The sequence below is a fragment of the Haemaphysalis longicornis genome, unplaced genomic scaffold (genome assembly GCF_048455015.1).
Source record: "Haemaphysalis longicornis isolate Haplotype H1 unplaced genomic scaffold, Haemaphysalis longicornis Haplotype H1 scaffold_5, whole genome shotgun sequence".
In the NCBI taxonomy this organism is placed as follows: domain Eukaryota; kingdom Metazoa; phylum Arthropoda; class Arachnida; order Ixodida; family Ixodidae; genus Haemaphysalis; species Haemaphysalis longicornis.
Genome location: NW_027526385.1, coordinates 39,658,359 through 39,670,864, shown reverse-complemented (window position 1 = coordinate 39,670,864; position 12,506 = coordinate 39,658,359).

The window sequence follows — 12,506 nt, the reverse complement described above, 5'->3', positions numbered from 1 at the left end:
CTTGGATTTCGTTTCGAACGTGTGTTGGGAACAAAAAGTCCGAGCAAAATGTCCAAAGTAAATACCCGCCGAAGTACCCGAGAACAATCTCAGAACGTAATTTCTGGACAAAATCCTCGAATGTAAATGCGAATGTAAGATCCTTACCGATTCTCAGAACAGAATTCCGGGCAGAAGTTTCCATACGCACTTTCTGTCCATAAGCCCCAGAACAAAATACCCGAACTAAATATCCACAGGAATGCAGAAAAAATCTCCGAAGGAAATTTTCGAACGATATCCCAGAAGAAAATTTGCCACATGATTCCCGAAAGTAAGATATGAAGGAAATCTCCAAACGTGTTCTCCGGACATGTGTTCTACGCACGTTTCTTCAGACTTCGAAAATATACGTAGTTTTCGAACGTAAGTTTTGAACAAAATCTTCGGACGTAATTTCCGAACGAAATATCGGAACGAAATTTCCGGACATACTTTCCAAACGCAAACTTTTAGGCGAAATCTCCAAATATACTTTCCGATCGAACTTAAGCTTCGAACGAAATCTGCAACCGTATACTCTCAACGAAATATCTTAACCGACCGTTATTTCCGAACAAAATGCCCCGAAGCGTACTTCCGCAACGTTAGTTCCCGACATCATTTCCGAACAAAATCCTTGAATGTACTTTCCGAACATAACCTACGAACGAAATGTCTGATCAAAATATTCGAACGTAATTTCCAAATGTATGCGTGAAGCGAAGTCTCGGAAGGTAATTTTTGTTAGTATGATGGTGATCGCGAAGTACCGCCTACGTGCTTGCCCGGTAATACGGTTGGTACAAGGAAAGAAAAAAGAAAGCAATGCGGTCGTCATTTTCTCAAGCCGAAACAGAAAGCAGGCGATAAAGGTATTAGAGGGAAATAAAGGAAGAGAAAGCTTAGAATACTTTAGTGTGGGAGAAAAGCCGATGATTGACGAACGAAATTTTGGAACCACGTTTTCCATTGCACTCACCGTACATTATCTGCAGGCAGAGTTCCAAAAAGTACAGTCAAGGACAAACGAAACGTTAACACAGAAATACGAACCAGAACAAACTACCTGCGGGATTTGTTTCCATGTTTGTAAAATGGACGCGTAGCTTAAATGCAGTAAGAAAGCTTTGAACTGGGGCTTTCTAATTCATCAGTAGCAAGGCGTAACTGGAACTTCAGGAATTTTCAAACTATGCTGGAACAAAATCTTCAAGAAAATATTCTACCGAAATTCTCGAGCTTACCGTCGGGTAACAAGCCCTGACCGCTATTTCCAAATTAAACCTGTGAACAAAATCTTCCAGACATTTATTTACAACCACGTTGTCTTGGATTTCTTTTCGAATGTATGTTCGGAACAAAAGGTCTGAGCAGAATGTCCGAACGAAATACCAGCCGAAGTACCCGAGAACGACCGCCGAACGTAATTTCTGGACACAATCTTCAAATGTAAACCCGAATATAAGTTACTTATGATTCTCAGAATGGAATTCCTGACAAAATTTTGTATACGCACTTTCTGACCATCAGCCCCGAACAAAATCTCTGAACAAAATATCCACATGGGTCCTGAAAAAATCTCCGAAGGTAATTTTTGAACGATATCCCAGAAGCAAATCTGCCAGATGATTTCGAAACGTAAAATATGGACGAAATCTCCGAATATGTTCTTCTGATATTTCTCCACGTCCGGAGGACGTTTCTTCAGACGTAAGCTTTGAACAAAATCTTCGGACGTTATTTCCGAACCAAATATCGGAACAAAATTTCCGGATGTACTTTCCTAATGCAAACTTCAAGTGAAATCTCCAAATATACTTTCCGATCGAACTTAAGCTTCGAACGAAATCTCCGACCGTAAACTCAAAGAAACATCCGAATGTAAGCTCCGACCATTATTTCCGAACAAAATCAACCGAAGCGTGCTTCCGCAACGTTAACTCTCAACATAATTTCCGAACAAACTCTCCGAACGTACTTTCCGAACATAACGTATGAACGAAATGTCCAATCAAACTATCCGAACGTAATTTCCACATGTATGCGTGAACCAAATTCTCGGAACGTAATTTTTGGAAGTATGGCGGTGATGGCGAAGTATTGCCTACGTGATTGCGCGGTTATACGGTTATGAATGCCGTCGTCATCTGCTCAAGTGGAATGAGAAAGCATGAAGTAAAGGTATTAGAGGGAGATGAGGTAAGAGGATTCTTGGAATGCTTAAGTGTGGAAAGAAAGCTGATGATTAAGGATGAAACGATAAATTTCCTAATTAAAAAATTTGTTCCTTTTTGCGTGCAATACTACTAGTGTGAGTCACCTCCGAAGGCAGGTTGATGCCATACGGCACTGGCGTTTTGCTTGTATAGCTTCCAAGTTCGTATGTTACTCGAAGGCACCACGTCAGGAGTAAGTCGGGCAAAGCAAAAATGCTTCATAAGAGCTAAGAATGTGTAAAGCTCTTTGAAGTGTCCAAGCAATAAATAAGATACTTAAATTTGAGCAAATACGTTCTAATGCCAAGCAAACCATCGATTTTACATGAGTAAATCCAGAAGCTTCGCATCATGTCTTCATGGAACGTGGCGAGGCTCGTACAGTTTTCCTACAGGTAACGACTTCAGCTTCCACGAAACGAAGAACAACACCACTTGATCACAGAGCGTAAGCACTGTGAACGCGAACAGCAACGCTGTCTGAGGAAAATGAGTTTTTATAATGCGGAACACCAGAGTTTTTCATTGCTTTACCAATAGCACCATTACAACACCTGGTGTGACTACCGCAATCGCCGATATAGCGGCAATGCAGCTAGAAATGCTAGCCACCGCTGATGCGAAAGTAAAGCTGCAGAGAAAGAGCTTGTGCTACGTGTTACGAGACCTTGCTCTCCAACTTCGTGAGCTCGACATCTAGAAATGTACCGGAGTAGAGAACTACAAAAGAACGCTTCTCACAAGAAGTGCCTACGAAGTACAAAGTGCCTCTTTGTACTTCATGGCTCTGCTTCGCAGCTCACCGATTTGAGTCGCCGTCATGGACCTCGATAACTTCAAGAAAATCAACAGCAAACTGACACAATTGGAGGCAGATGAGGTTTTTCTGTGCGTGGGGAGGATGCTCAGAGAAGTTGTGTCCACTCAAACGTATTGTGAAAAAGTGGTTGCGGGGCATGTCGGAGGTGACGAGTTTATGTTTACCATCCTTGGGCATGACCAATTTACCAGGGATTTCATGAGAAGCTTGTTGGGCAACTTCGAGCATCTTCATCCCGATTTCTGCAAAACCGAAGTCCATGAAACGTTTCAGGAATTTAAGGAAGGCAATGGTTTCAGTGCACCGTTGGGATATCTTCTTGGAAATGGGACGATGATTCTCCAATCGAACGTTCTACCACTTATGTGGCGAAATCCAAGCAAACCAAGATGGAACTTGAAGAGAATTCTCGAAGAGCCAATGAAATTCTCCTGATTGCTAAGGAGAAAAAAACCAGACATCGCGGAGGAAATGTGCAATAATGGAGTGAACTTTGAGAGTGAACAAGTTGAATAGCTAAATACGCTTTTTCGTGCGGAAATAAAAAGAATTTCTGAACCGAATGATGACACAAAACGAAGTTCTGGTTTAAACACGCGTCACAGGAGCTCGAGTGGAATCCATGTGCTTCGTTAGCGTGTGCACGACGTGTAGAAAATGTCTCCCATCAGTGATCGGTCATCAATGCATGGAGAACGAAAACAATGCAATGCTTAGAAAACCATTTGCCCCTGCGGGAAATAACCACGGCGTCTGGCGGTGCAGCAACCCACTCAAACTGGTGAATACGCGACAAATATGGCACAGACACTTGTTGCCACCCTGATTTAAACAGCAGCAGGGTCAGCATGCTACAGGTAACCTGGCTTTAATCGTCCACTCCCCTGGTGAAAAAGCGGTATCGTTCCCGTGCAACAGTGTCTGAGCGTATTCATCGAGGTCTTGTGGCCTTTCTGTGCTGCCTTTATGTTCTGAGCTTACGTTGCGAGCTTGTTCTGCGAGAACATGCTTCGGTGTTTCGTTCAAAAATACGTACGAAGATTTCGTTCAAAGCTTATGATTGAAATTGGCAGCTGGACCCGTTTGGAATATAATGTCAGGCATATTTCCTTCCCAGATGTGTTCCGCAAATGGCGGTCAGATATTTTGTTCGCAGCATACGTGGAAGAAAATGTATTGAGGTGTCGTTGAGGGCTTACTGCCGGAGACTTACTGAAGAAATTTTGGTTAATTTCGTTGTGAGATTCAAAAGGACCAAACCTTTATTAAATACAATCGGTGATTTTGTTCAAAATTATGCTAAGAACTTGTTCTCAGGAGTTTGGACAGGTATTTCGTTCCAAGAGTATGTTGAAAGATTTTGTTAAAGCATAGGTTCGAAAAGTAATCCTGTAATATAGCTTCTGAGATTTATTTAGGATTGTATTTTCGAAATATGGCCAAGCAGATTTTGTTCGGAGATTCAGGTCGGAAATTACGTTATGAGATTCTGGACAAGCATACACTCGGAAAGAAGTTTTGGAGATTTGTTCAAAATTACGTTCGGACGCGACTCTCGGGAATTACATTCCCGCATCTCGTTCAACCATTAGGTGTAAAAATTTTGTTCAAGCATACATTGGAAAAGCGCGCCGGCAGACACCTTCAGAGGGTTCGTTCCCATCATACGTTCGGTAATTATTGTCAAAGAGGTTTCGTTTGGGGAATTCGTTCAGAAATAACGTTCAAAGATTCTGTTCGCTGCGTACGGGCGCAGGTTTCGGTTGGGGATTCCCGCCGGAGCTACGTTGAGAAATCTGCCAGAAATCATCTGCTTATGTTCCGTATGCATTTAGTTACGGAAACTTCGTCTGAAGGATTCCTTCTGAAATTAGGTTAGAACTTCCTTCGAGATTACGTTCGGAGATTTCACTGAAAGAATACTTTTGATAAGAACGTCTACAGAATCCGTTCCGATATTTTGTTCAGAAGATAAGTTTGGAAGCTATTGCTAATATCAATTATTTCGGAGATCTTGTTCTCCGCATCTCAAGCAATTTCGTTCGGTGCTCACGTTTGAAAAATACGTTGAGCAATTTCGATAGAAACTTATAGGCTGAGAGCAGGCGACATTTTTTCGGAAGCTACGTTCCGTTATTTCTTGTGAACATTACGTTTGGAGTTTGCTCTTGGAGATCACGATCAGATTTAGAAAGGAAATTACATTGAGAGATTTTGTTCGACGAATGCGCTCGAAAACAACACTTGAAGAACACGTCTTGAGATTGTGCTGGGATTGTTGGTTCGTACGCAATCACAGGCAGAGCTTATGTGCGGAGTTTACATCCCAAAGGAAAGTTCGCAGATTGAGTTCAAACAATATGTTGTCATCTTACGTTCGGATATATCGTTCAACAATGACGTCTTTAGATTTTCTACGTTACTTACATTCAGACATGACATTTGGGTTTCGTTCGAAAATATTGTTGGGAGCTATCATTCCGAGATATCACTTAGAAAGCACAGCTGCATATCTTTTTTGCAGGTTACTTACGGAAATCACTTTCAGAGATTTCCTTCTAAAATTTGTCTGGATATTTTGGTTGCTGCATATTTTCGGAACGAATATTCTGAGAGTTATTTCGGCAAATAGGTTCATAGCTTATGTGCGGAAAGCACGTTCAGAGATACCGTTCATTAATAACGTTTGGAGCCTATGTTCGTCGGCCTTCTTGGAAAAAGGCGTTTGTAAACTTTCTTCACAGCTTGCGTTTGGAAAGTAAATTCAGGATATATTGTGAAAATGCTTTTACACTTCATATGGAGCTTACGTTCGGAATCATTACTTGGAAGTTTCGATAAGGAGGGACTTTCAAAAAAATGTTTGAAGCTTGTTCAAAATTTCGATGGGGAGTTACATTCGCCGACGAAGTTCAGAACTAAAGTTCGGAGTAAGTGGGCAAATTAATTTGTAAATTACCTCAACACTTCATTTGGAACACACATTTTGCAAACAACCTTTAGAGCTTTTGCTGGAAGTTTCATTAGGAGCTTACATTCATTGGTTACACTAGGTAGCTGCGAACGGAGATGCTTTCGGAAATATCATTCAGAGATATTTTTCTGAAATTAGGTTCGCAAGGTTTCGCTCTCTGCTTACATCCATAGCTTACGTTCAGAAGGTACGTTTGGATATTGCTTTCGGAAATTATGTTCAAAGATTCATTCAGAGCTTACGGTCGAAATACACGTTGAGACATCTCGTTCGTGCCGTACGTTCGAAAAGTACATTCAGAGATTTTCAGAGGTACGTTCGCTAGCAGTAGACAGGAGCAATTCCTCGCCCTGAGCTCGGAGTGGAAAGCGTGCAGTACAGGAGATATCAGCCGCGGCGGCAGGAACAACCGAACTGGGAGGTTCCTGTGCGCGCCCACTATCGGCTGCGCCTGAATCTTTTGCTGCCTCGATGCGGGGGGATGATTTGGCAGCTCGCCCACACACGCTGTGCGCGGTAGATCGGCCAATGGCTTTAGTGGCGTAAACGGACCCTCCCGATAGCCTCTCTTGCTAATGTGTACGACGCGGCCACGCAGTGCAGCTGTCACCGTGCTAGCACCTGCAAGGAGCGCATAAGTCCTCGCCCCGGTCTCGAGGTAGAGAGGGGACGGTGCAGGAGAAATGAGCCGCGGCAGCAACAACAACCGAGATCAGCGGTTGCTGCGTGCGCCAGCTACCGGCTGCGCTTGAAGCTTCTGCTTCCCTCGGCGCGAGGACTGCTTGAAAGCGCGCCCACAAAGCGACCTCGCTCAGCGAGCAGGCGCTGCTCCGAAAACGCCTTTACCGGCGTAAGCGGGCCCTCCCGATAACCTCTATTGCTGATGTCCACGGGGCGGTTACGCTGCGCCGTTACCAGCTCACTGGCACCTATTGGGAGCGCGCGAACACCTTCGCGCCGATTTTGGGGTAGAGAGGCGGCGGCACAGGAGAAACGAGCCGCGACAGCAACAGCAACTGCGCTCGGAGGTTACTGCGCCCGCCGGCAACCGGCTGTACCTGAAGCACCTGCTTCCTTCGGAGCGAGGATGGTTTACCGTCGCACCCACAAAGCGAGCTCGCTTCCGGTGGAGGCTCGGGTAACGGCTTTAGCGCTGTAAATGGGCACTCCTGATAGCCTCTTTCGCTGACGTCCACGATGCGCTCAAGCTGCGCCACTACGAGCTCACTAGCACCTGTGAGGAGAGTGCGTAAATCCTAACCCCGTTTCGACTTATAGAGCCAACGGCGAAGGAGAATGCAGCTGCGCCTCAACAAGAACTGATCTCGCAGGTTGCTGGGCGCCGGCTACAGGCATCGCCTGAACCTTTTCCTTCCGTCGTAGCAGAGTCCTTCAAAGCATTGAAGGACTCTGGTCGTAGTGAGGACGGATTGCCGCCGCACCCACAAAGCGACCTCGCTTCGGGCGCGGCTCGGAAAACTGCTTTAGCGCCGTAAATGGGCCCTTCCGGTAGCATCCGTTGCTGATGACCACGACGCGGTTTCGCAGCGCCGTTGTCAGCTCACTAGCACCAGCAAGGAGCGCACGTAAATCCTCGCCCCGTTATTGGCGCAGGAGAAACGAGCCGCGGCATCAACAACGGAGCTCGGAGGGTGCAGTGCGCACCGTCTACCGGCTGCACCTGAAGCTTCCGTATCTCTCCGCGCTAGAACAGTTTGCCGGCGCGCCCCCAAACCGGGCTCGCTGCGGACGGCAGCTAGGAAAACAACCTAGGCTGCGTAAACGAGCACTCCCGATAGCCTCCGTTGCTGATGTCCATGACGTGGTCACGGAGCGCCGTTGTCAGCTCACTAGCACCTGCTAGGAGTGCGCATAAGTCGTAGCCCCGGTTTCGACGTAGAGAGCTTGCGGCGCAGGTGGAATGAGCCGCGGCAGCAACAACACTCTATCTCGGAGGTTACTGCGCGCGCCGGCTACCGGCTGCACCTGAAGCTTCCGCTTCTCTTTGCGATAGGACAGTTTGCCGGCACGCGTACAAAGCGAGCTCGCTGCGTACGGCGGCTAGGAAATCAACTTTAGCGGCGAAAATGAGCACTCGCGATAGCCTCGGTTGCTGATGTCCACGACGTGGTCTAGCAGCGCCGTTGTCCGCCCACTAGAGCCTGCTTGGAGCGCACGTAAATCTTCGCCCCGATTTTTACGTAGAGAACCGGCGCCGCAGAAGAAATAGCTTGCCGGCGCACCCACAAAGCGAGCTCGCTGCTGACGGCTGCTAGCAAAACTACTTTAACGGCGTAAACGAGCACTCCCGATAGCCTCCGTTGCTGATGTCCACGAAACGGTCACGCAGCGCCGTTGTCAGCTCACTAGCGCCTGCTAGGAGCGCACGTAAATCCTCGCCCCGATTTTTACGTAGAGAGCCGGCGGCGCCAGAGAAACGAGCCGCGGCAGCAACACCAACAACTAAACTAGGAGGGAGCAGCGCGCGCAGGCTATCGGCTGCGCCTGAAGCTTCTGCTTCCCTCGGTGCGGGACAAGGTTTGGGGGCGCGCCAGCAAAGCGGCTGCAGGCAGCGGCTCGGATAACTGCTTTAGGAGCGTTAACGCACCCTCCCCATAGTCTCCACTGCTGATATCAACGACGCGGTCACGCTGCGCTGCTGTCAGCTCACTAGCACCTTCTAGGAGCGCGCGTAAATCCCCGCACCGGTTCGGAATGAGCGAATGAGCCATGGCACAACACACGTGCGCAGAGGTTACTGCGTGTGCGAGCTACCGGATGCGCCTGAAGCTTCTGCTTCTCTTGGCACTAGGACAGTTTGCCGGCGCGCCCACAAAGCGAGCTCGCTGCCGACGGCGGCTAGGAAAACAACTTTACCGGCGTAAACGAGCACTTCCGATAACCTCTGTTCCTGATGTACACGACGCGGTCATGAAACGCCGTTGTCAGCTCACTAGCACATGGTAGGAGCGGACGTAAATCGTCCCCCGGATTTTGCTGTTGAAGCCGGCGACGCAGGAGAAGCGAGCCGCGCAAGCAACAACTCAGCTCGGAGAGTGCAGCGCGCGCCTGCTACCGGCAGCGCCTGAAGTTTTCCCTTCTCTCGGCGCTAGGAGAGCTTGCCGGGGCGCCCATAAAGCGAGCTCGCTGCGGACGGTGGCTAGGAAAACAACTTTAGCGGCGCAAACGAGCACACCCGAAAGTCTCCATTGCAGATGTCCATGACGCGGCCACGCAGCGCGTTTGTCAGCTCACTAGCACCTGCTAGGAACACTCGTAAATCCTCGCCCCGATTTTTACGTAGAGAGCCGGCGGCGCAGGAGAAACGAGCCGCGGCAGCAACAAACACTGTGCACGGAAGGTGCAGCGCGCGCAGGCTACCGGCTGCTCCTAAAGCTGCTGCTTCCCTCGGTGCAGAACAAGGTTTGGGGGCGCGCCAACAAAGCGGCTGCGGGCAGCGGGTCGGATAACGGCTTTAGCTGCGTTAACGCGCCCTCTCTATAGCCTTCGTTGCTGATATCAACGACGCTGTCACGCTGCGCTGCTGTCTGCTCACTAGCACCTTCTAGGAGCGCGCGTTAGTCGTCGCCCCGATTTCAGGGTAGAGAGCTGGCGGCGTATAAGAAATGAGCCACGGCAGCAAGAACAACCGAGCTCGGAGATTGTCCCCGTGCCGGCTACCGGCAGCGTCAGAAGTTTCTGCTTCCCTCGTCGCGAGGGACGGTTTGGCGGCGCGCCCGCACAGCCATCTCGCCGGGAGCGGCCGCTCGGCAAACAGATTAATTGGCGTAAACGGGCCCCCTTGATAGCCTCTGTTGCTGATGTCCGCGACGCAGTCACGCTGCGCTGCTGTCAGCTCTCTAGTACCTGCTAGGAGTACGCGTAAGTCGTATCCCGGGTTTCGGGGTAGAGAGCTGGGTGAGCAGAAGAAATGATCCGCCGCAGCAACAAGCGCAGCAACCAACACAGCGACCTCGGTGCAAGGCAGTGCTCGGAAAAAGGCTTTAGCAGCGTAAACGGGCCCTCTCGTTTGCCTCCGTTCCTGATGTCCACGGCGCTGTCACGATCTACATGTATATCACAATGTGGTGTGCCTGTTGTTCCCTTCCCCCTTTTCTGAAATAGCCCGGCCTACAGAATAGCCCGCACCAGCACTACTGGAGTAATCACTTCAGATTTCGCAATGCTTTCTCTTTCTATCTCGCTCTCAACATCCGAGGCCACGTCTGTGCCATCATTGGTCGGTTAACCCAACTCTACAACCCACACACTTATCAGTAAGCACCGCTTCACCCTCTTACGCAAGAGACGAAGTAGTATATATATGACAGGAGCTAGTGTGAAATTCAGTTGTTTCCTCTGGAGGAAGCCACCATGGAGAAATATGGGACCCTCGAACAACACCTTGGCCTGTCCTCATATTCATCGTGTTGCTCATCATGGTGCTCGCCTGTCTCGTCTGCTGATTCGGAGACTGAAGAAGCGACGGAAGGCCACGCCAGTGACGTACAGGCGGCCAAGGGAGAAGAGGCGGAACTGCATTCATTGATCCTGGGTCGAGAACAGCCACCGGTTCCGGCAGAGACGAAGAATAGGTGCTTCAGCACGACACGGAGCTCCTCGCATCGTCACCCAGAAAAGGATAAAGAAGCTGAGGACGGCGACGTTGACAAATATAAGGAAAGACGAGACTTGGAACCCGATCGAAAAAGGCAAGGCATTGATCTTAGAATCGATCAACTTCCTCGAAAAAAAAATAGAAAATTAGGGATAGAGTGCCGCACTGCCCTCGAAGCTCATCAACTACATAAAAGATCGTCGCTATCTCCTTCAACGTTTCATTCTCGGCACCCATCTGTGCTTGAGGCATTTGCTGTTTGTCAACCGCCTCGTCCTCAACCACCCGTGATGCCCCAAGAGAAGTGCAATCGTCCGCCAGCTCCTCGGCCTAAACTCGCCTATGACAACCGCGAGTATCTTTTGCTCAACGATTTCAACGAAGCCGTGTTTGATCAGCTCTGGAAGGGTGGGCGAGACCTGACTTGGCGTGAGGCGTCGCGAAGGATGAAGAAAGTCGGTGCATCAGAAGATCTGCTTCTGGAAGATGTCAGAGGAGGACAGAAAGAGAATGCAAACTTTACTAGGTTTCGCTCAGCTCGGTATAGGCCTAGATATAAATATTACAGACCATCTCCTTACGATGGCCCGCCAGTTCGTCCGCCTGCTAGACGAGGTAGAAGGCCAGGAAGAGGAGGACATTGAGGTAGATTCAAATACAAGAATGAATCGCAAACCCTGTATGTGAACAAATAAATATTGAACTCTTGTGGTTATCATGGTTCTTGTCGCGTCTTTTTTTCTTTTTTGCAATTTTTTGCAAACGCGCGTGGCCCATTTGGTGGCCACGCGCGTTTGTCAAACGCTCGTTCTCAGCAATCGTGGTGCTGATAGTGGTGATAGGCATTCTTTCCCTTTACGACGTTGCTGGAGAGGCGTCACATTCCGACAAAACCATGTCGCGGCGAAACGATCTTTGTTGCGGTCTCGCTTGCCCCGATCAGCTTAGGTATGTCAAAGGAGTGGTGCACGCAATGAACAACCGCGATTATTCCTGTGGCTTTGTTGTTGGCGTTACAATCGGGCAATTTATTTTTCAACGAACGTGTAACGTGACCCAGGAGCTTGTTCATTACAGAGTTAACAAGTTGTGGCAGATACCTGGCCTTGCCTAGGCGGGATTTTCGCCCTAAAACTATGCTCACATTTCTCTGCTTTGTGATTTCCCTGCGTATTTATTTTTGTGAGCAGCACTTAGGCGCACGCTCCTGTGGTTGCGTGGGCCGACCGTCGCTAGTTGTTACTGTGTGAACGAAGGGGACACAGAAGTCTAAGGAGATGGAACAAGCAGGAAGGTGGAGGAAAAAATTCCCCGCATTTCCCCGAGGGGAAGAATGTGAAAGTGCGAATGCATGAGTTGAATTTGCGCGGTTCGGTAATGTTCGCGAAAGAGAGATCACACACACACACAACTACAAAGAAAGAAAGGTGCATTTATTCACAGACACCTTTTTGTGTTGTCGTTGTACTTGATTGCTAGAGCGGATCTCAGCTTTGAAATTTCGTGTCAGTACTCCTTTAAGCGGGTGCATTAGCCCTTCTCACGCCCGATTCCTGGCCAATCCCCCACGTGGGTATGTGTCATGTCAGCGGCCAGGCAGCGCGCGCCCATCTCTCCCAGTTGCCAAAGAAGACGAGGAGATTCCTGGCCAATCCCCCACGTGGGTATGTGCCATGTCAGCGGCCAGGCATCGCGGGGTGCATTAGCCCTTCTCACGCCCGATTCCTGGCCAATCCCCCACGTGAGTATGTGCCATGTCTGCGGCCAGGCAGCGTGCGCCCATCTCCCCCCGTTGCCAAAGAAGACGAGGAGATTCCTGGCTAATCCCCCACGTGGGTATGTGCCGTGTCAGCGGCC